Genomic DNA, 22,160 nt, shown 5'->3' on the forward strand with positions numbered 1-22,160 from the left:
GTGTTCTCATCTTTGCATCCCCCGTGCCTAACACGGTGCAGAGTCCATGGAGATCAATCAACACTTCTGTCCAGTTCAACTGTGTTCCAGATGTTTCACTAGTTGGACATTAACTGAAAGAATTAAGCAATAAAGTGCTCTGATTTCCACTCAGTTGAACTTTCTAGTTATCTAAAATTTAGAAGTTTGGGGTATGTGTTTCAACTCTTGCTGAGAAATATTCCTGCTGAATTAGAGAAAGTATAATTAACCTGTCAGCTATTCAGCTGAGCACTAGAGAGTTTCCTTTAGGTCCAGGCCCAAATGAGACTCACCTTGGCATCTGCAGCACAGCACAGTCTGAGGGGCTTATCTCAGGGGCTCCAGAATTATTTGTGGAGCGAAGAGTTGATTACTTTATTTAATGCTATAACACATGTTAATCAAATGTCTACATTTTGCTGGATTTTTAACAAACAGGACTGGTAAACTTATTTCTGTGTAATTCACAAAGACTAAATTTAGTTCATTGAAACCACACCCACACCAAGTTTTCAATTGCCCTGATATTATAGAGTTTGTGGCTTAAAGGTTAAGATTCTGAGCAGAAGTACTTACTGTAATAAAAATGTTAGTAGAAAGCATCTTGAGGACAGGAACTTCAGACACTGAATTCATGTATCAATTTTCAACAAAAAGACTGTTGTGACGTTGGAAATACAAACATGCTTCAAGAACACAGGACAGAAATTTTAGTTGATACCAAGTATGAATACACTTGCATGGGTGGTGGATTTTTTTAATTATTAAAAATTACACCAAACTGGAAAGATGTTCTGGCTCCAATTTAATTTTTCACTCCTTCCCTTTTCCTCCAACTTTCATATTGTTTGACAGTATGTTGCACGACTACTGCCTGTAAGTGTGAAAAGTCAAGATGAGAGTTCACAGCAGGTTGATGGCCTGGAGATGAGAAGTCTGTCTGAGGACATTTCAAAGTTGCAAAGGTATTATTCTCACATGGAGTTATTTCTCAGTAGGTGTGAACAACAGCTACTCATCAAGCTGGTGTAGTGTGAAATAGAGTTTCCTGAAAAATGATGTGCAGACATATGCAGAAAGCCGCATGCTTAGTGCATGCACAGACTGCGTGCCTAACTTCCAAGTATTGGAATATTTGCCGGGAGATGAGCTAGAAATGCAGAAGTCCTCTTTGTAAGCAGCTGAGAAGAGATGCAGCTTGGAATCACTGCAGATTTGTTGGGTCCCAGGCACACACATGTTGAAGGACAAAAAGTGATCAGGGAGGCTGCACTGGAGAGGGGAAGTTTGAAGACATCGGAGGAATCTGGTTTTATACTACGTATCAGAAGTCTTTCTGTGTGCGGCTTGAAGACCTACCACTGCTGTGAAAGCAGTTTTGTTCATCCTGCTGTGCTTTGTGTCACAATGTTGGGGTCCCAATTGGGTTTAACTTATCTCCACTGCCAAATGAAGAGATTAACATGCAGAAGTACACCCATGTCCACTGTGCTATGTATCTGCTGAGGAAGTATGTGCCCAAGTTCATACGTAGCTCCTGGGACCAGTGTATTATTTGGGTATTCGATTTTTTTTTTTTTTTACCTTTTCTCCAAACAGCTCAGCCACTGCATATGAAACTTTACATGAATATTTTTCTCGGCTGCATGGTTCTCCTCATGACTTCTGACAACTGCACAGAAGGAAGGCGGCAGTTAGGGGAGTAAATAGCATGCTTTTGAGTTAATACATAAATAAAACATATATCTGGAATGAGAGGGGGAAGCAGAGAGAAAACATTCAAGTGTTTATGTATGTATATATTTTACCCCACATGTTTAAAAAAAGAACTTGTGGTGCCTTACCAAAAAACCCCACAAAAGGTATACATGCCATACGGCTCATGAATATTTAAACAGAAAGTAAAACATTTAAAAAGGAGGTAGGCTCAAATATGCTAACTATGAGGGTTAATGAGAATAAGAATGAGTCATTTCACTACACAGATGGAGGTTTACTTATGTGGTTTGGTTGGCAGGTGTGCCGACTCCATGGTGTTAATCTTCAGGTTCATTGTGTAGGAGGCCCCAGTGAATTCTTTCCTTCAGTTAGAAAGGACACAGAGAGAGAGATACAACTTGCTCTGAATTCTAAAACTGGGCAGGTGGGGCGTCAGATATTGCTTCATATTCCAGAGTGGTTGCTTGCTATTCTACAAGGTCTGGTTGTCATGAAACAGGAGGTGGCTGACCAAAAAATAAATATATATAATGGCGCAAATTGTTTCTCATTCTCGTTGGCATCAGTTATTTTTTAAATAGCTTTTTAAATTATTGAAGTAACACATGTTTCTTGCATAATCCCAAACACAAGTATAAGGATAAAAATAAAGCTCTTCTGTAAACCAATTACTCAGCAACAACCCTGTTATTTTGGGGGGCATGTTCTCTCCTGCTTTGGTCTACACATGCACACACATACCTGCTTAATGAAAGCCTGGGGTCCTCCTTGACTCCACACCTTCACACCTAATCTCCAATATACTAGAGAATCCCACTTTCTTGACCATCACTCTTAACAGACTGTCAGCACTTTCTCCCATCCGACTGCTGGTAGCACTCACTCTGAGCCACTATCAGCCCTTCCCTGGCACATCCTTATCCCTTCCTCCCACAGTCCTGCCATGGTCTCTTTTCAACACTGTGCAAGTGCGATGTTTGACTCTGCCTCAAGTCAAAGCCTGCCTGTCCTATGTTCAAAATCTTCAATGGATTTCTAATTCACACCAAGAAAACATCCAAATTCTGCATTATCAGAGCCTACAAGGTCCCACACTATCTAGTCTACTCTAACAATCCCCAGATGGCATTCCATTGCATTTTAGTTATTGGTTACATGGTATTCCAGTTGACAATTGTACCATCCTGTAGTTAACCAACTATCTATTGAGTAATTTTTTTCTGCTATGGACAAGGCTGAAAAACGTGTATTGGTATGTATATGATTGGAATTCTGCCTTTATCAGAAACACACTACCAACACTTCCTCTGCAGAAACATTGTACCAATTGCTCTGCCACTAACCTGCTTCTTTCAGGAGCTGACTGGTTGTGGTTCAGCCTTTATGGTGGCCAGAGCAGACTAAGCAAACCCTGAAATTTTGCATCTGAATTCCTATTTTGGTGGCGGTGTGATTTTGAACTACTGTTGGCATCGAATTTAGTGCCAGTCTTCTTGCTTTGCCTTGTCAAATTGGACAGGGAGACGGCTGTCTTGCAAAAGTGGAATTGTCACTAATTGGCCACAGAGGAAAGATTCATATTCTTGCCAAAAGTCTCCTGCCTTCTAAGGGAATAAAATCCTCCATATAACTTTCCCTCTCATTAAAAAGAAACAAACCCAATATGAAAGGCACATTGTAAACTAGAAAGCCTTGTATAAATGCAAGGCATTGCTTTTCTTGCAGAGGTGCTGCTGTTATGGCCGCTGTGTGAGGGAGGCAAGTGAGGTTCACTGAATGCTTGAATAAGGGGGGCTGTCTGTCCAGCCTTCCCTTTTACCAGCTTGTTATGTCCTGTTAAGAAATGTCAAGGAACAAGCAACAGTAAATAACTTTTGACTTCACTTCGGTTTTTTCATTTAGATTAAAGCAGAGTACTTCAGGTGCGGTCTACATACAAAATGAATGCTTTGTAAAATGTTTTGTCACTTGTGTAATGTTTGGAATCTAAGTTGATTTTCTTTACTATGACAAAATGAATTTAGCAAGAGTTAAACATCGCTTCACACTGAAAATGACAACTAGTTATTTTTGTCCACTGAGTGGACACTGTGGAAAAATTAATGTTCCGAAAGAAGTAGAGTTAAATCATTAATTCTTGTTCCAAAGTAGCACGCATTTCAGAGTATTTTGTTCAAAACATTACATATCATTTATAAAAATCAAGCCAGATGATACTCTCCTGAACATTTCAGAGAACCGGATTTTAACAAATCTATTTCTATTTAAATTTAAAAGAATGCAAATATGTTTACAAGTCTAGAAATATGTATGTTGGAGTTTAAAATGAGATTGAATAAATTTTCAGGAGTTAAGTCACTTATTTTTAGAATTTAAAGTAGGTTTTAATTTTAGATTTTCCTAAAATGAAACAAAAAAGACAAATTGCCTCCTTCTATAAGATGTCAGAGTTCGGGGAAATAGTTAATATTTGAATTATTTCCTGAGATAGATAATTTCTATTAATACATAAAATCCTTTCTTTTTTCTTGCTTTAAAATAATTTTTATGGTAACTCTAACTTTGATCTTGGAATCTCTTGGACACATCTGTCTGGGCATAAGCTCACCACAGTCCATTCTTTTGAACGTCTCAAGGATCAAAACTAGAAGAGGAAGGGAAGCAAAATAGAAGTAAAACATATTGCAAGAAAAAATCATCACATTTGTTGTAGACTAACACATACTTCCAGCCCAATGTTTGTGATTAAAACCCATGCAAGATTGCTAAAGATCCCATCCCCTGTGGCTTCATCGTCAAGTTTTTGCATGCGGCCATAAATAATCTTAATTTGCAGTTTAGTTCAACTGCAAAAAGATAGTTCAAAACTTAGATTGGAATTTTAGATACAAATAGAATAAAACTTTTATTTTATGAACCTTTAGTGATCAGAAGAAACTTAAAATAAGCTCTTCTGACTTCCTGTGAAGCAAGTCCCCATCCTGATTAAAACTACCAGTCCGCCTCTCCCTGCCTGGACCATGGAGCTGAAAGTTGATGGAGAAAAATTACACCATCAGGATGGCTGAAATCCCCTCAACTTTATGACTATAAATATCAACTAGCGCTCAAATCTGTTGAACAGTACACTTCCCAACCACAACAAAACAATGATCTACCTCTCGCCAAGGACAGTGTTCAATACTCTTTCATTCATTCAACAGCAGGTGTTCTTTCTCTCTTCTTGGAGCACCTTCTTCTCCAGAGCTGGGACACTGGACCTGCCTACTCTTTTATTTCTACCTAACTCCCCCTCCACTTTCTCTGCATCTTTTGCTAGTGCTTTCTCTTATATTTTCATTTTGTCAAGTTCTAGTATTTCTCTTCAGCTTTTTTATTTCTTCTACATTCAGTCTTTTTCTAGGCAAATTCATTTAATTCCATGGATTTTTCTATCAACATCCTGATGGTTCTCAAGAAGATAATACAGACTCCAGATGGAACTCCAGGATCTCCTCTCCCATGAGCTCTAGAATCATCTATTCCACTGCACACTTAGCACTTCCATCCGGATGCCCAGTGATACTTCAGTCTTAACAAGACTGAAACCTCTATAGTCAAGCCTTTGCCACCTCAATGTCTGTAGAGTTGCTCAGGCTCAATACTTCAGTCAGGCAATCAGTCTTGATTAATTTCTTTTCTTCACTCTGTACATTTAATACACTAGAGATGCAGTTCGGCTCTGCCTCCAAAGTATATCCTGACTCTCCTCATTTCACTGCTGCAATACTACCTAAGCCATTGCATTACCTGTACTGTAGAAATATCTTTCTCAATGGATTTCCGCTTCTACCTCCTCCAACAAAATCACTCATCCATATAACAACCGATCTTTCTAAAGTATAAAGCAAATTACACCAACTGCTTAAAATGCTCCAATGTTTTTCTTTTGCAACAGAATAAAATTCAAAATTCTACCAGGCCCCACGCGACCTGCTATTTGCTCATGCTGCTAACCTCATCTTTCCCCATCTACTTGTTCAATGAGTTTCAGTCACTGCTGTTCTCTTCATCCTCTTTGAACACACCCAGATGACTTAATTGTACTTTAGCATCTTTGATGTTTCTCCTATTTGGAATGTAGATACAGAGATTGCCTCTCTCCCCAGTTCTGTTCTCAGCTGAGGTTTCCCTGCCTCAGAGAGGTCTTCGCCTGCTACCTTGACTGACGTGTCCCCCTCCTCCTTCCATCACTATCTACAGCATAACCTTATTTTATTTTCATCTTGGCTTCCCAACACTAAATGTTAACTGTCCGTTTATACTTGTTCTTCCTTTTAGTAGGATGTAAGGTGAGGACAAAGCTCTAATTTGTTCACCACTGTGCTCTGAAAATCTAACACAGGGCCAAGAATAGTGCATCAAAATATAGTTGTGACTAACTACCTCATCCCCTGATTTTACAGACCAGAAAACTGAGACCAAAAGAAGTAAAATAACTTACCCATAGCAAGTTAGTAAATAGAACGTTGTTTAAACACATAAATAAATAATTGAATTTGAATAGAATTCTAATGGAATACCATTAGTTACAAAGTGCTGTGGGCTCTGAGGATGAGGAGGCATTGCTGAGCCTGGGCAGGGAAGGAAATGTGTGTTGATGAAGACCTCAGGGAGCCAGTCCATTTCACCTGTCAGGGGGTTGAGAAGGGTGTTTCAGGTGGAAGACACAACCTGTGCAAAAGCCTGGATACACAAGGTGTATGGAAACTAGAATGCCAAGTACTCCTGTGGTTTCCACGCAGAAGGTGACGTGATCAGAGCTCTGTTGTAGAAAGATATATTTTGTGCCTGAGTAAGAGCTTTTTGAGATGCCAGAGAAGACAAACACGTGAGCTTTATTCTAATATGTGATGACAGGAAGTTTCAGAGCCGTCATGGAGAGCACTGGTCACCTTGTGGGTGTAGAGGAGAAGCATGCATGTGGGCCCTTGTTATCTGGATATCATGAGGAAGGACTCTGTCCTCCTCAAAGTGGCGCTCTTCCAGCTGGTGTGAATATACATTGCCACCATTTGGGAATCTCTCTGGTTAGGAACAAATAATTACTTCTTCTTTGATTGAGTATTGCATATCAGAGGCAGGGTGGCCAAAGAGTAGAGGGCAGGCAAGTCCTGTTGGATTTACACCGTGGGTAATTTGGGTGTAGTTCAGTGCCTATGCCGCTCAGGTTGAGTACGCTTTTCACATTCCTGGCCTGTCTTCTGTCAGCACTCATGCAGTAACTGTTTTCTAGGTCAACATAGTAAAAGTGTGTTTCTCACTTTCAGCATAACGTAGTGCTCATCTGCTTGTTCTGAGAAATTAGACAGAACCCCACAAAGAGAGGTCTCAGGAAGACTGAAGGATTTGTCTATAAGCGCTCTGATTGAAGTCAAGAGATTTACCTTTCTTCTTTAACTCCGGGGACAACACATTGTTTTTTATAATCTGTAGGGGAGCTGGGCAGAGAACCTCTGCCAGTTCTTTCTTTCCAAGAACCTGTCATCACTTAACCTCCCTTAATGAGAGTATGTGTGTAAATTTCCCAAATTTTCACTTATAAATTCTAACCACAATGAAAATTACACATTATATATCATATGCATTCAGTCTTGATACAGTACTATCATATTTATTTTTCCTAAAGATAATTTGTCATATGCTTTTTGTTATCTTAATTGTCAAATGCTTAAAAAAATCATCTGTGAAAATCCTACACAAAATATTCTTCTGTTCTACAACATGTTTAACTTACTCAAGAACTTGGAGTCTGTGTAGTCGAGAAAGACTTAACTATCCTATAAATTTACACTTTGATTTTGAATATATTTTGGCGCAAAAGGAGAATATGAAATTAAAAGTAATTTTAGCTTCCACACTTGATTTATATTTATTTGTGAACTATGTTCCATTGGCTTAAATGCTGTGAAAACTGATGCTAATGAGATTTAAATCCCTATGAAATCTGATTCCCAGATGCCATCAAGTTCTAGAGTGTGATTTTTCTCTCAATTTTTCAATTTTTATTTCTAAAATGATTATTATGTTAATTTATTTCAAACAATTTAAAACATGCTACTGGCTTTAATTCCATAATCCTTTATGACACAAGCAAGAAGCAAGTATAATTAACCCTTAATTACTATCTCAGAGAAATGAAGCAAACTCAATAGACTTTTCCAAGTATTATATATATATATATAACATATATATCTATTATATACTATATATATGCAACAAGCATATATACACATTATGCATGTGATTGTTCTAATAGATAATGTTCCCTGTCACGTTCTATATAGAAAATGACTAGGTAGTTGTACTATATTTGTGAGGCTGTGCTTGTGGAGTTTTCAATATACATTTAAAGAGTTGTCAATTTTATATGTTTTGAGGCTACATTTAAAAAAAATGACTTAGATGAACATCTTGTCTAATCAACAAAACAAAATTTAATATGCTGAGTTTTAATTTGTTTATTCAAGAAATAGTTAGAAACATTTATTACATGCCCTGTTCCAGCCAATGGGATTAGAGTAGTAAATGAAACAAATTTTTTGACCACATAGAGCTTAGGTGCATACAAACCTAACTTCCTTCCCCCTCCCTCCCTCCCTCCCTCTTTTTCCTCCACAATTATTTGTTTGTTCCACTATGCTTCATGCTGAGCATGTAAAATCAAATTAACATGAAGTATATCTACAAGAAACCTCAGTCTTTTTTTGTATATTCTTACTCTCATTCTCCATTTCCATTTCCCAGGTTACAACTTCTGAAGTCGTTTGTGGATTAAAGTAGGCTTTTAAAAAATGTGTATTCTTTTACCATTTATTTATTTATTTTACCTTATAATTAAAAATTTGAAATTACAGTTGACATACAGTATTACATTAGTTACAGTTGTACAACATCATGATTAGACATTTATATAACTTTCAAAATGATCACCCTGACAAGTCCAGTACCCATCTGACCTCATACATAGTTATTACAATATTATTGACCGTATTCCCTATGCTGTTCTTTGCATCCTCATGACTATGGACCCAGACGGTATTATCCGAAGTGAAATAAATTAGCGAAAGGTAAATACTCTATGATTTCACTTATATGTGGAATCTGAAAAAGCAAAATAAGTGAACACACAAAACAGAAGCAAACTCACAGACACAGAAAACAAACTGAGGGTTGCCAGATGGGAGGGGGGTTAGAGGGCTGGGCAAAAAATGTGAGGAGATTAAGAAGTACAAATTAGCAGTCATTAGAAATAGAAGTAGACTTTAAAAATGCTATATTCTGAGGCTAACTTAAGACTGTAAAATACTCTTTCTTATTCTCTTTCAAGATGGCATTGTTAGAACAGACATAAAGCAACTCCTAATCTAGAACTTCTGTGACTGTATCTACTTTTGTTTATAAGTTCTGAGCTGCGTTTGAGGCAATTCTGAGTCCACATACCCCCAAATTCAGATCCACGTGTTGGGGTTTCATTTTGCTGCCCATTTATGGCCCTGTTTGCCTTGAAATGTTTGGGGCAATAGGATATTTGACTGCAAGATACTCAAAATTGACTACTATCCTCATGATCATTTATAAGAAAGCCAGGATTTGCATCTACAGCCATAGAAATAAGAGGAAATGTGTAAACCCAAGGAAACAATTAGCTTCCCATTACAACATTTTATCATCTAGTCCTGTGTATGTCTGTGTCAACACAGATTGACAAAGTCATAGAATTTTATTAGACAATGTGAAAACTCATTTACGAATTTTATTGCCATCCATCATTGCTCTCATTCACAGTCCAAGGCTCTCCATTGTTGTGAATGACAATTGGGAGCGATGGCTGGCTATGGCCAATGTTGAGGTGGCGATTTCTCACCGACAGGTGTTCTTTCCTAATTACCTCCATTAGTTCCTCTTTATTGCAAGACTCCATGTCCTGATTCATATCCTCTTTACCGAACACCAAACCAGAACTAACGGCTCCAATGTGCAGAGAGACAATCACCACTCACCCACCACACACTACTTTAGTGCAGGGGCCATTGTCAGCAAGACTACTTATTGTACAGTCTGATGGCTAGCCTTCTAACCTGCGCCATAATTCAGGCTGCAGGGAAAACATATTCAGTGGAAAGTCAAACCTAGAAACCTGCAATTTGTGAAAGGTGCTGATGAAACAAGACACAATCTTGCGGGGGTGGGGGGAAGGGGATGTCAGAACTGAATGTTCCAGAAAGCCAGACCTTCACTGCCACTCAACGAAAGTTGTCCTGGGGTGGAGATTCTGCAGTTTATTTCAAGGTGATGCTGTTAAAAATTCCAGCAAGCTTACCTTGGTTCTTGGGTTTGTTTTTTTCAATATGCAGAGGAATTTAACAGTATCTAAAGTACCACTTTTACAAATGAACCCTTGTGGGTGTGGCTCCATGGATTGAGCGCTGGCCTGTGAACTGAAAGATCGTGGGTTTGATTCCAGGGGCGTGCGAGAGGCAACTGATTGATGTTTATCTCACAATCGATATTTCCCTTCCCCTCTCTCTAAAACCAAATAAATAAAATCTTTAAAAAATGATACTGTATATAACTTTTTGCATTGCATATACTGCTTTCAAACATATTATATAACTTGCACTACTACTGTATGAGGTAGGTATTATTAGTTCCTATTTACTTTCTCATTCTTTTCCTCCCATGCCTTGTTCTCTTCTCCTCCTTCTTCCTTTTATTTTTTCTTCTCTTTCTTTTTAATAATAGATAAGGAAAGCGGAAGTCCCTAAGTTCAATTCATTTTCCTGAGTCTACACAACTTTTAAGAGGATGAGTTGGGACTACCACCCAGCCTTCTAGATTCCACAGATCATAATTTTTTTACTCTTCCATGGTTCCTATTCCATAGGATGTCCACCAATGAAATGACAAGAAACCTGCAACCTGTATTTCTAAATTGATATACCTGAGTATCCACTATCATACAAGTGAAGCATATAGGTGATTGCTTCTATTTTTATTTTCCTGGGAACAAAGTTTGAATCTGATCACTCTTAAAAGCTGCACTTATGATACAGTTCTACATCTTTTCATTTTCTTATCTAAGGACACCATTTCTTCAGCCATGACCCTGTTCTTTTAGGAAATAGTATTAATGAGAATTACAAGAGGAAGTCTAAAGGACTAAAAAGTGAAAGCAGCTACCAACCAGATGTCATACATCACAATATATTTGGGTGAGAAATGTGAAGTACCAGTGTTTGGAGGGGATTTGGTTTCATCATTGAAGAGGGAAATACAATTTATTTAGAGCAATTGGTGGTGGGCAGTGGTATAAAAGTTGCATGAAGGAGTCTTTGGCAGTGGTTTCTGAAGGTCATGTCAAAGACAGTGCTCATTCTAGGTCATGAGTTTTAAATTTTGAAGTGTAAATCTTATATTAAGTTACCATACAGTTGTATTTTGCTATTGGTTTCTATTCTCTTGGAATATTAAATGTCTGCTGCTGTGTGCTTACCTTAGCTGCCACAGAACAATTCAGCTTCTCTAAATCAGTGGCATAATTTAAGATGGAATGTGGGAGTAATGACAGCAGAAAAAAAATTGTAACAGGAGGCAGCAGGGTATAGTTTGTGAATGTCTGATTCTCTGCTGTTGACTTATGGTTAGTAAGACCAGAAGTCGTCTTTGCTGTTCTATAATGATGCCTTTCAAGTTCCATTATTATTCCTTACAACAGCTGTGACATTGCTTTTGACTGTGTAGAGAAATGCAAACTGACATGAATAGCACACCTAGCAAGCAGAGTGTGTGACACACAGGACGTCCTCTCTTCAAGTGGGTTTTCTTTTCTTTCTCCCTTTCTTCATGATGCTCCCATTTCCCCTGGAGCTTCTCTTCTCTTACTGCTTAACATTATCTTAGCTTGTCCAGTGTTGCTCTGGTCCCCTCCATCTCAGAGTAGCTCCTACAGAGAAGTCCTCTTGTTAGTTTAACCACCCTGCAGAAAAACTCTACTGTTTTATCTATTTGTAAGCTTGTTATGTTCTGGTAACTTCAAAAATATTTAGGATTGTTTAAAGGAGGCTTGGCCCCTTTAAAAAGCAGCTTCAGCAGGCAGGATGACACAGGCACTGAGGAAAACCAAAGCTGTTGAGAGCTACAGCTGTCTGGTCCTTTCGTATGCAGATTTATGGAGCAAGGAGGGGGGTTGAGAATGAGCCGAAGGAAGACTTTCAAGAGAGCTGGGAAACACACAGTGGAGAAGAGTGGCCTAGTGCTTCAGTCTCTCAGGAAATGCAGGCTGACTCAAGGAATCAATAGCATATAGAATTGGATAGGACTTGGATAATTCCAGTAATAAAATCTAATCCAACCTCCTTATCTTACAGAAAGGGTAAATGATATGCTGAAGATCACAGAACTAGAAAATAGAGCTTTAGAAAACTCCTGAAGGTGGGTTTTCTTTTCACTGTCTCTTGCCCTGTGCCAGACTCATAGTAGGTTGACAATTTATATGTGTAGTAAATGAAATTAGTAAGTGAACTAGTGGGGGAAGGCACTGGTGATAACCAATGAGTGTCTTAAGCATCTACCATCTTTCAGCACAACTTAAATAAGTGAGGACAAGTAAGTCTTAGGCCTTCAGTATTTTTGTCTGTATGAGGTCACATTTGGTGGTTTAGTTAATTGAAAACATGTAGTGCCTGCAAGGCCTTCCGTGGGCACTGACTACACCATGAGCCATGCAAATGAATGTGAATCAAGGTAAGTCTACGAGGCTGAACATGATAAAGAGCGCAAAGTAAGTGCTCCATTGAATTTACAAAGTTATGCCTACAGATTTAGTGTGAACTGGACTCTTTCTTGATTGGGCACAGGGCTCTCAGTTTCTGCTTTGTAAGACTGCTACAGCTCCAATAACTTTTCTTGCCCCAGACCATCTCTCTCTGATTAATCTAAGCTTCTACTTCATGTTAAACTATGACAGATTTACTGAGTTCCTAAACTAAAGGCCTACCAGGGAAGCCTAACTACTCACTTCTGAAAGGACATGAGTGAAAGGGTGGTCTACTAACCTCAGGATGTGGTGTCTTCTCTGATAAAGTCTGCAGCACCAGCAGTGAAAGGCCTAGAGGTGATCGAAAAGGAAAGGCGATGCCCATTTTTCCCCACCCAGGGGTGTAAAACCAACCTTGGTAATAAAGTGGATGACAAATATTTGGCTCCAGTAGTGGTGTGCTGGATTACAGGGGTGCGAAGGTGTAACAGATGAAGCTGCTTCATGAAGAAGTCTTCCTAATGAGAAAGACTTTCAAGGAGAAAGACTAATATGCATATTAAACACCCAGGTTTCTTCATTATTAACTTAATGTCAGATCCTGGGCATTCATGTCTCCCCAGAATAGCCCTATTTTCAATGTGGAAGAGTTGAAGGCATCATAAGAATTTAAAATCAGGCAGACATTATGTCTTAGTTTAGGTCATCCCTGAAGCAGACTCAGAGACCTGTAGTTTATTTGCAAGGAGAGCCCAGGAAACCCTGGTGGGGGAACAAATTTGGGTAGTCAAGGTGGCCAGTGAAGGGTGTGTTATCAATATGAGAAAGGAACTTGATCCCCTTAGGGAAATCTGGGAGCCAGTATTTTCCCTTGAGGAGTGAGAGAGCTGGGTATCTGTTCACCAGTTCCCATCAATTATTGGTTGAGAGCTGCTCCAGCAGAAAGTGTTTTTCCCAGATACTTCTGGCCTGCCGCAGAGCTGGAAAAGCAGAGAATGGAGGTAGGAGAAAGCAGCAGTCGAAGCCATGCAGTTGGAGATTGGAAGCTGGAAGTCCAGGATCAAGTTAAGAGGATATTAAGGCTCCTTCATCTACTTCGCTTAAGTTTAAATCCTGGCTCTGATACTTACACTTTCGGACAAGTTAGTTAACACCTCCGTGTCCCAGTCCTTATTTATAAAATGGGGGTAAGAACAACTGCTTTACAGTGCTGTTTGGATTAAATGGGCTCCTGGATATAAATTACCACACATATTGTGAAGCTTCAGAAGTTACAAGCTCTTATTAAGTCAGTGTTTGATGTGCGTGAGTATTTCATTAATTGCCTGACTAGTTCATTCACTTATCAATTACCTGCTTTTCCAGGAGGACTGTCACTGATTGGGCAGCACAAATATTCTACAGTTTTAGGCCTTGGGTCTGGAGCCCTGGGACACTGTGATGTTCAGTTACGAGTGACGGATGGTGGCAGCATCCCCCTGTGATTTAGGGGCATGTAGTGGGTGCCACCTGGGAAGTTTGGGATCTGACTTCAGTAGTAGGCTTGTAAAGAGAAATGTTTTCCTAATTTTTCAGACTAAAGTTTCTTATTGGTCATTTTTATCCCCACTGGTTACTATGTTCACATTGTTACAACTTTTTACCTCAAGAGGCACCTCAATTTAAAAGAAGAATTACTTCAGCTTTCCTCATTTCGTGGGCAAAGAAAATGCCAAGAAAGAGCAATTTACCGGGAATCCCTATGGAGGAAACCTTTTCTATGGCCAAGTTATAATTATATACAGGACTTAGTAACAAAATCTCAAATATCAAAGATTGGAGGGTCAATGATGACCTTGAAATGCTAAATTGTGGGAACTGCACGCTGACATTTTTGTGAATACTAATTTAATTTACTATAACTATATGAACATTGAACACTAAATATTGAAAATAATAAGAAAAATGAACCACAGGACAAATTCTCTTCGCTAGTCATCCCAGTTAGCAAAATCCTGAAAGTCTGGACTGAACAGAAATCAGGCCACAGGGGATTGCAAAATTTAATCAAACTTGAAATTCTGACCTATGAAACTAGAACAGGTTTAAAAGCTCTGGTGTTTGTCGTACTTTTCACTTGAAAGTCTATTTACCTGAGCAGACCTGGTAAATTCTGCAGTGAAGAGATACACTTTAAAAGGCTGAGCTTCCTATTCCATGCGGTTGGTTTCAGCGCACATCCCTGTCCCGTGGTCTGTCACGTAGGTGCACACTGTGAAATCATGACAAATCTTGGAGCTCTAAATGAAACAGCTCCATTCCCAGCAATTCCGGTAGCCCAGGATTAGTTAGTTACTCCTGGAAACTTTTAACTTGTTTGTTCTGTGTTTTATAAAATCTGTTTTACTCTCCTTTAGAGAGAGATTGTATTGTTGCTCTTAGTAGGGTTTTTTTTAATAGAAATAGGGTTTCTAAAAAAAACGAAACAATAGAAAAAGAGTTATAAGCATGGTAAAGGGATGAGAATCCTTGTTACTCTGTTTTATCTATTTATTTATATATTTTTATTTTTGTAGGTTTATAATTTTCATGGGGGAGTTTTCAAACCTATTCCAATCAAAGTTAGAGAGCATAGGATAATGAATTCTCTTTTACCCATCCCCAAGTTTCAACAAGATGTGAAAAGAGCTTTTGTAAATTTTTATCTCTATTTCCTAAAAGTAAAACCCTGAAATTTTATCTTTCAACCCTAAAAATAAATTTCTTAATTCTTAGAGATATTACACTTTTTATTGGTTAGTTATCTATGCATGTGTTAAGATCTTAATTCATTTATTTTTTCTGGATCAAATACCATCTTTGTCTGTGCTTCTCTATGCCTTCCTGTCTTTCTCTCTCTCGTTGTCGGGTTCAGTCTTATACACCTGGGGCTTTCCATGGATTAGAAATGGCCCAGAACACATTACCTTCTTCTGACCCTTGGAATGCTCCAAATCCCCCTTGATATGAAGACAGCAGCTGGTCTAGAAGTGATGACCAGAATGGCCAACAGCCTGGGACAAATTTCCAAGGTCAGTGAGGAGAGAATCATATCTGTTCAAACTTTGCTTAACTTGAGGGAGAGAGGTTTCCAGATCAGTGGAGAGTTTCCATGAGAGGTTGGAGATGAATCTTTATTTCTTTGGGGTAGTTTAGCCATTTGCCCATCAGAATATGTGTTTGTCGTGAGTCATGAATGAGAGAAAATGAGTAGGGGACGCCAGAATATTATTCTTGTATTTCACTGGAACTATTTATGCTGAGCTGCTTTCACTTACTACCTCCTGTGCTACCACCTGCCAGAAGCAGCCCGCCTCATCGGAGCGCCGTCTGGTATTGCTGGAGCATGAGGGTCTGGGCCTCCCTGCGAAGGTGCTGTATGCTGGCACTGCGGGCCAGCAACCCCTCATGCTTGAACGTAGTTGGCACCCACAGGATGAGCAGGAGTCATTTATTTTCTGGTCCAAGTATTCCAGCTAAACCATATCCACTTACTATGAAATCACACAGTGATAGAAAAAAATGCAGTCTTTTCCGAAATAAGTGTTTTTCTTTACTTAGAAAGTAACGTTTGATTTATTGGTGAGCCAGTGTAGGCCATGTGTGTGTGTGTGTGTGTGTGTGGTGATGTCAACTTTACCTTTACTTCTATCAAAATGTATTTCATTGTATTTTGGATACAGAGTGAAATGGGTTTTGAAAGGCATCTTTCTGGTCTTTTAGGTAAATTACTAGAAGGTAAAGAGGAAGGCTGAAGGTGAAAAGTAAAATGGGTTTGTTGATAAATTTTGACAGCTCTCTTGGTTAAGGCTAGACAAATTCCAACCTCAACAGTCAGCCCAGGGAAGTTTGGAAAGGTTAAATATAATCATTTCCCTCCAACTTTGAATTCCTGAAAACAGAACAAAATACTTCATGTAAATGATCGTTCTCTTTTGTGATCACCTACTTGACTATAAAATATCTGTATGAGAGTAAAATCTGCGATTTTGTGATCTTTGGTGTTCTCTAGCAAAAGCAGTCATCTACTCGCTGCAGATGTGGTGGTTCATGACCCCGAAGAGAGAAGACTTCTCCTTTTCCTGACATTCCGTTGTATCACTGGGTCTTGTAAAGCTTTCTCTGTACAAGGTGCAAAGACATGTATTCATTTGGAGAAGCTTGCTGTTATAACAAGTAGACCAAACATTACTGATAGAATACACACAATAGAAGTTTACATCTCATTTCCATAAAGAGTTCAAGACAGATCCATGTAAGTAGGGAAAGTCTGCTTCACACAATAATTCTGTGGCCTCTCCTGACCATGACTCTTCTGGCTTCCAAAGACTTCATGGGTATCAATGCTCAACAGTGCAGGGGATCTCATCTCATATGAGAGGATTTGATGACTAGGCTTAGAGGTGCTGTAATTCTAATGAGTTACTTTTCGACTACTATTGGCTAGAACTTTGTCATGTGGTCACAACTGCAAGGGAGGCTGGGAAATGTAGTTTAGCTGTGTGTCCCAGCAGAAGAGATCTTCTCTGTGACATTGTCTTCATTTACTAGTTTAGGGAGAATACTAGGACACAATCAACTATAATATGAGATGGAAAATTGAAGTTGAAATTGTATTTAATTAATTTTTTAGCAAGCACCAGCCTTCAAAGTCTTCTAATAGTACCAGATAGAATGCAGAAGATGGAAAGATACTGGAGTTTACAATTTGGGAGGAAGGATACCATAGTTATACTAGTGGTGCTTGGATGAAAAGTTTATAGGTGGCCAGGGCTCTTGTCTGAACAGTTTTCAGCTGAGTCCCAGATGTCCAACACACTACATGGCACATATTAGAGTTTAGTAAATGTGTGATAAATAATCATTTTTAAGACAGATCATGCTTCAAAGTCGAAGAAAAGGATAGATGTGCATTGTATTAAATTCTCTTTTGAAGCTAATATGACAACTACACAAGCAAAGGCAACTAAAACCATTTAATAATGCTGATTTTTAAAATATTAGCAGGGACATGATTTTTCTTCCTCCTAATAAAAGCAGACTTTTCACAACCTTGTTTCTGCCTTTCATGCAAAATGAGTAACTTTCAGAGGATGTGCTATAATGAAGGTAAGCTATTCAGTATTTTCAGGCAATAACAGTCTTCTTTTATCACTAACCATATTAATAATATTTAAAGGACCCTCCAAAGACACACTTATTAGTAGACAAATGAGGTAATAAGAATTTCTTTTACTTAAGCATGGCTACATACTGGATTTATCTATCCAGTATGGGTCATTACCAATGTTGTAAGTGTTTCCAGAAGACTTCTGCCATCATTACCAAGTTTTTATTAGCAATTCAAGTGTGGAAAATGTGACAATAGATTTTTCTTGCCCAAGTCTCCACCTCTCTTCTCATCCCATATCCTCATTGACCCAGCTCCAAGACTCTATTTGTATTTTGCAGATTCTGAGAGATGTTTACATTCTACTTTCTAAGCAAGAATTGTTAGATGCATGGCACCATAATCCAATCATTTAAGGAAGGCATTTGAAATCGTGGGTGTCATTTGAATGAAAGGATAAGGATTAGGATTTGGAGATATGTGTGTGTGTATATAGTTATGTGTACATATATATGTACACATAACTATATCTATCTATATCATCTATATCTATATCTATATCTATCTATCTATCTATCTATATATATACCCATTCTAGATGAGAAATATATTCAGTTTGGAGCTCAGGGTAAAGTTTATTTGAAAGTGACTAAATTAACCCTTCGAATGGGAGTTTGATATAAAATAATCGCAATCATTAAATGTTATCAATAAAAAAAATAACCACTTTAGCTTTTCAAGCTAATTCAAACCTTGCCGACTCTGTGTCTTTGTGTCTACTTTTATTAGAAATCTCGCCCTTCCACACCTTTGTCCATATACAGTCTGTTGGGCAGCGTCCATGGCAAACGCCACTGCCTTCCTCAAAGGCTTTCTGAATGTGATGCCTTCTGCTTTTAAATATTGTTTGAGAGTAATTTGCCTAATTCCCCCTTCCGTATTACCTAATCTGTGGACAGGCATTATTTAGTCTTCATTTCATTTCTCCCAGAATCCAATCACTGAGCCTGCTATATAGTTGTGATGCAAATGTATATTCAAGTGACTGAAGAAAAAGGAATTGTGTTTGAAATGGTGGACAGTTTTAAAAATTCAGAAACACAGACTTAGAGGGTTTTTCATTAGTAAATCTAATTACAGCTTGAGGGCTGAGTCGCACTTACTGGGGTAAAATAGCTCACTGTCCCTGTCTGTACTGCTGGAAGAAAGATATGGAACTGTGCACTTGGAGAGGACAGCCAAAGGTAGCAAAGCCGCGGCAATTCCAACAGTATGCTAAAGAAAGAAGCAGTGGGTATCGATTGGTATCTCTAAAGCAACTCTCAGTATAAACTTGGGCAAAGTACTTAAATGCTTTCTTTCACTTTCTTCACCTATAAATAAAAAATAATGGCATGTAATTGAAAAGGTTGTTATGAGGACAAAATGAGTTAGTATTTGTGAAGTGTTTAGAAGAGTAGCTAATATAGCTAATGTTCAGTAGATGTTAGCTGCAATTAGTTCCACTATTCTTTATACCTTCGGTATTTAAAAATTTTATGAGAGTGCATGGCACTTTTTCCACTCAGAACCTGGCAGTACTTTTGTTTTTCTGAAGACTCATGCCCTTTGGTTTTAGGAAATCTTTTTTTTTTTCCAGTAATAATTTCCTCTTCTCTTTTTCTCAGCCTTCTGATATTGGATTTGTTAATATTGGAACTCTTAGATTGAGCTTTTAATGATACCTTTTCTCATATTTTCTTGTCTTATTATTTTTAAGTGTTTTTACAAGAGATTTCACTCATTTATTTTTAGAGAGAGGGGAAGGGAAAGAGAAAGAGAGGGAGAGAAACATCAATGTGTGGTTGCCTCTCATGTGCCCCGTACTGAGCACCTGGCCAGCAACCCAGGCATGTGCCCTAACTGGGAATTGATCTGGTGACCCTTTGGTTCACAGGCCTGCACTCAATCCACTGAGCCACACCAGCCAGGGCTCATATTTTCTTGTTTTATACTCAACATTATGAAAAAGATTTTACATTTTTTATGATTCATTTATTGAAATTTTAATTTCAGGAATCTTATTTTCCTTGTTCTCTATTCCTCTTTCACTGCAACTTGTTTTGTTTTACAGATGGTGTATCTTCCCTTCCCTGATTTACTTCTATTTTTACCAAGGTCTAATTTTTTCTTTTGGTTTAAATTTTGGTCTTTCTCTTTTGTTCTGCTGATTTCTGTCATGTTTTTGGTCAGTCTTGGTTGCCCTCCATATTTGCTGGTGCACGTTATTTCTATTGCCGTGTAAATGAAATGGCTTTTCTCCCGGGTGTTTGTCCTCCACCGTGTTTTTCCCCTCCAAATTCCTAAGTGGTATATTATCCATCTTCATGTCTTTTAAAATTTTTCATCTTTTGCTCTGCTGATTAGATGTCGTTTTTGCTGTTTTGTAATAATTTGATAAGCAACAATTTCTTCCTTAATTGTATTAGTGTTACTTTAAAAGTTTTTGTAAATATTTTTGGTTCTGGTTCCACTATGGTGAAATAAACCCACCACAGCCAGCTCCTCCAGCTGATTACAATTAAAACACAACAAAATACAAAACCAACCACCTGTGAACTTGAAAACTAAACAAAAGCAGGAAGATTATGAATGGGAATCACACTGTGAGAAGTCAACTGCAAGAGGGTGAATTTCTTTTTTAGCAGCTTTTCCCTAGAGCACATCCTAGGTGTGGATTAGAGCAGCTCGCAGCCAGCTAAAATGACAAGAGAAACCCATTTTGGGGGCTGGAAGAATCAGGAAGGAGAGTGGGGAATTGTCAGGAGGGAAGGGAGTGGAAGAATGGGACTCCCAGTTTCTGTTTATAAAACCACACAACTGAGTCTAACTCCTGAGTGATGCATGCAGGAGACAGGACCAAAGCAACACAGAAAGGCTTAGTGAACAGAAATGAGATTGGAAGCATTCACACAAGTCTCAGTTTCTCCCTGGAGAGTGCTTACCTGAGTTGAATCCAAATCAATGGAGCAAAAGTTGGAGGATTGAACTGAAATTTGAACTCTTATCTTCAGATGTAAGGAAGAATGTGTACTTTGAATCTAACCGGGTTGACTGTTAAAGGTGTGTGAGATAAAGCAATAATGGGATACCACCACACACCTAATAGAATGGAACACTAACAACAGATGCTGGCAAGAATGTGGGGCAACAAGCATTTTTGTATATTGCTAGTGGGAATGCAGAATGATACAGCCTTTTTGGAAGACAGGTGATTTCTTATGAAATTAAACATACTCTTATTACACAATGCATCAGTCGTGCTCCTTGGTGTTTACCTAAAGGAGCCAAAAGCTTATATCTACACAAAAGCCTGCACAGGGATGTTTATAGCAGCTTTCTTCATAATTAACAAAACTTGGATGCAACCAAGGTGTCCTTCAGTAGGTGAATGGAGCAATAAACTGTGGTACGCCAAGACAATGGAATATTATTCAGTGCTAAAAATAAATTTGACAGATCTTGAAAAGACATGGAGGAACCTTAAATATATATTGATAAGTGAAAGAAGCCAATCTGAAAGGCTACTTACTCTATGATTTCAATTATATGAATTCTGGGAAAGGTGAAACTATGGTGATAGTGAAAAAAATCAGTTGTTGCCAAGGGTTGGGATAGGGTGAGTTTTAGTTTTCTATGTTCACTTTAACAAATTACTACACATTTAATGGCTTAAAGCAACACAAATTTATTCTCTTACAGTTCTGTAGTTCAGAAGTGCAAAATAGGTCTCATTAGGCAATAATCAAGGGGTGAGCAGGGCAGCCCTGCTTCTGGAGGCTCTAGGGTAGAATTTGTTTTCTTGCCCCTTCCAGGTTCTAGAGGCAGCCTGCATCCCTGTTCTCCTGTTCCCTTTCCTCCACCTTCAAAACCAGTTTGGGGAGATGAGTCCTCACATGGCAGGACTCTGAGCTCCACTTTTGCCTCCCTCTTCCATTTTTAATAACCGTGTGAAAACTTTGGGCCAACTGCATAATTCAGTGTAATCTTCCCATCTTAAAGTTAGTTAATTAGCAACCTTTAATTTCATTTCCACACTTAATTCCCCTCTGCCATATAAGGTAACATATTCACAGGTACCAGACAGTAGGAGGTGGACATCTTTAGGAGGATTATTCTGCCTCCCACACCAAATATTTGGAAATTAAACAACGTAAGACATAGACTAGGAGAGAGATTCTTTTTTAAAAAGTTCTAATATATTTTATTGATTATGCTATTACTGTTGTCCCATTTCTTTCTCCCCTTTAGTCCCCTCCACCCCGTTACCCACCTCCCCGCCCCCACCATCATTCCACCATCTTAGTTCATGTCCATGGGTTGTACATATAAGTTCTTTGGCTTCTCCATTTCCCATACTATTCTTAACCTCCCCCTGTCCATTTTGTACTTACCATTTATGCTTCTTATTCCCTGTACTTTTCCCCCCATTCTTCCCTTTCTCCTTCCCACTGA

The sequence above is a fragment of the Desmodus rotundus genome, chromosome 8, assembly GCF_022682495.2.
Source record: "Desmodus rotundus isolate HL8 chromosome 8, HLdesRot8A.1, whole genome shotgun sequence".
Classification (NCBI taxonomy): Eukaryota; Metazoa; Chordata; class Mammalia; order Chiroptera; family Phyllostomidae; genus Desmodus; species Desmodus rotundus.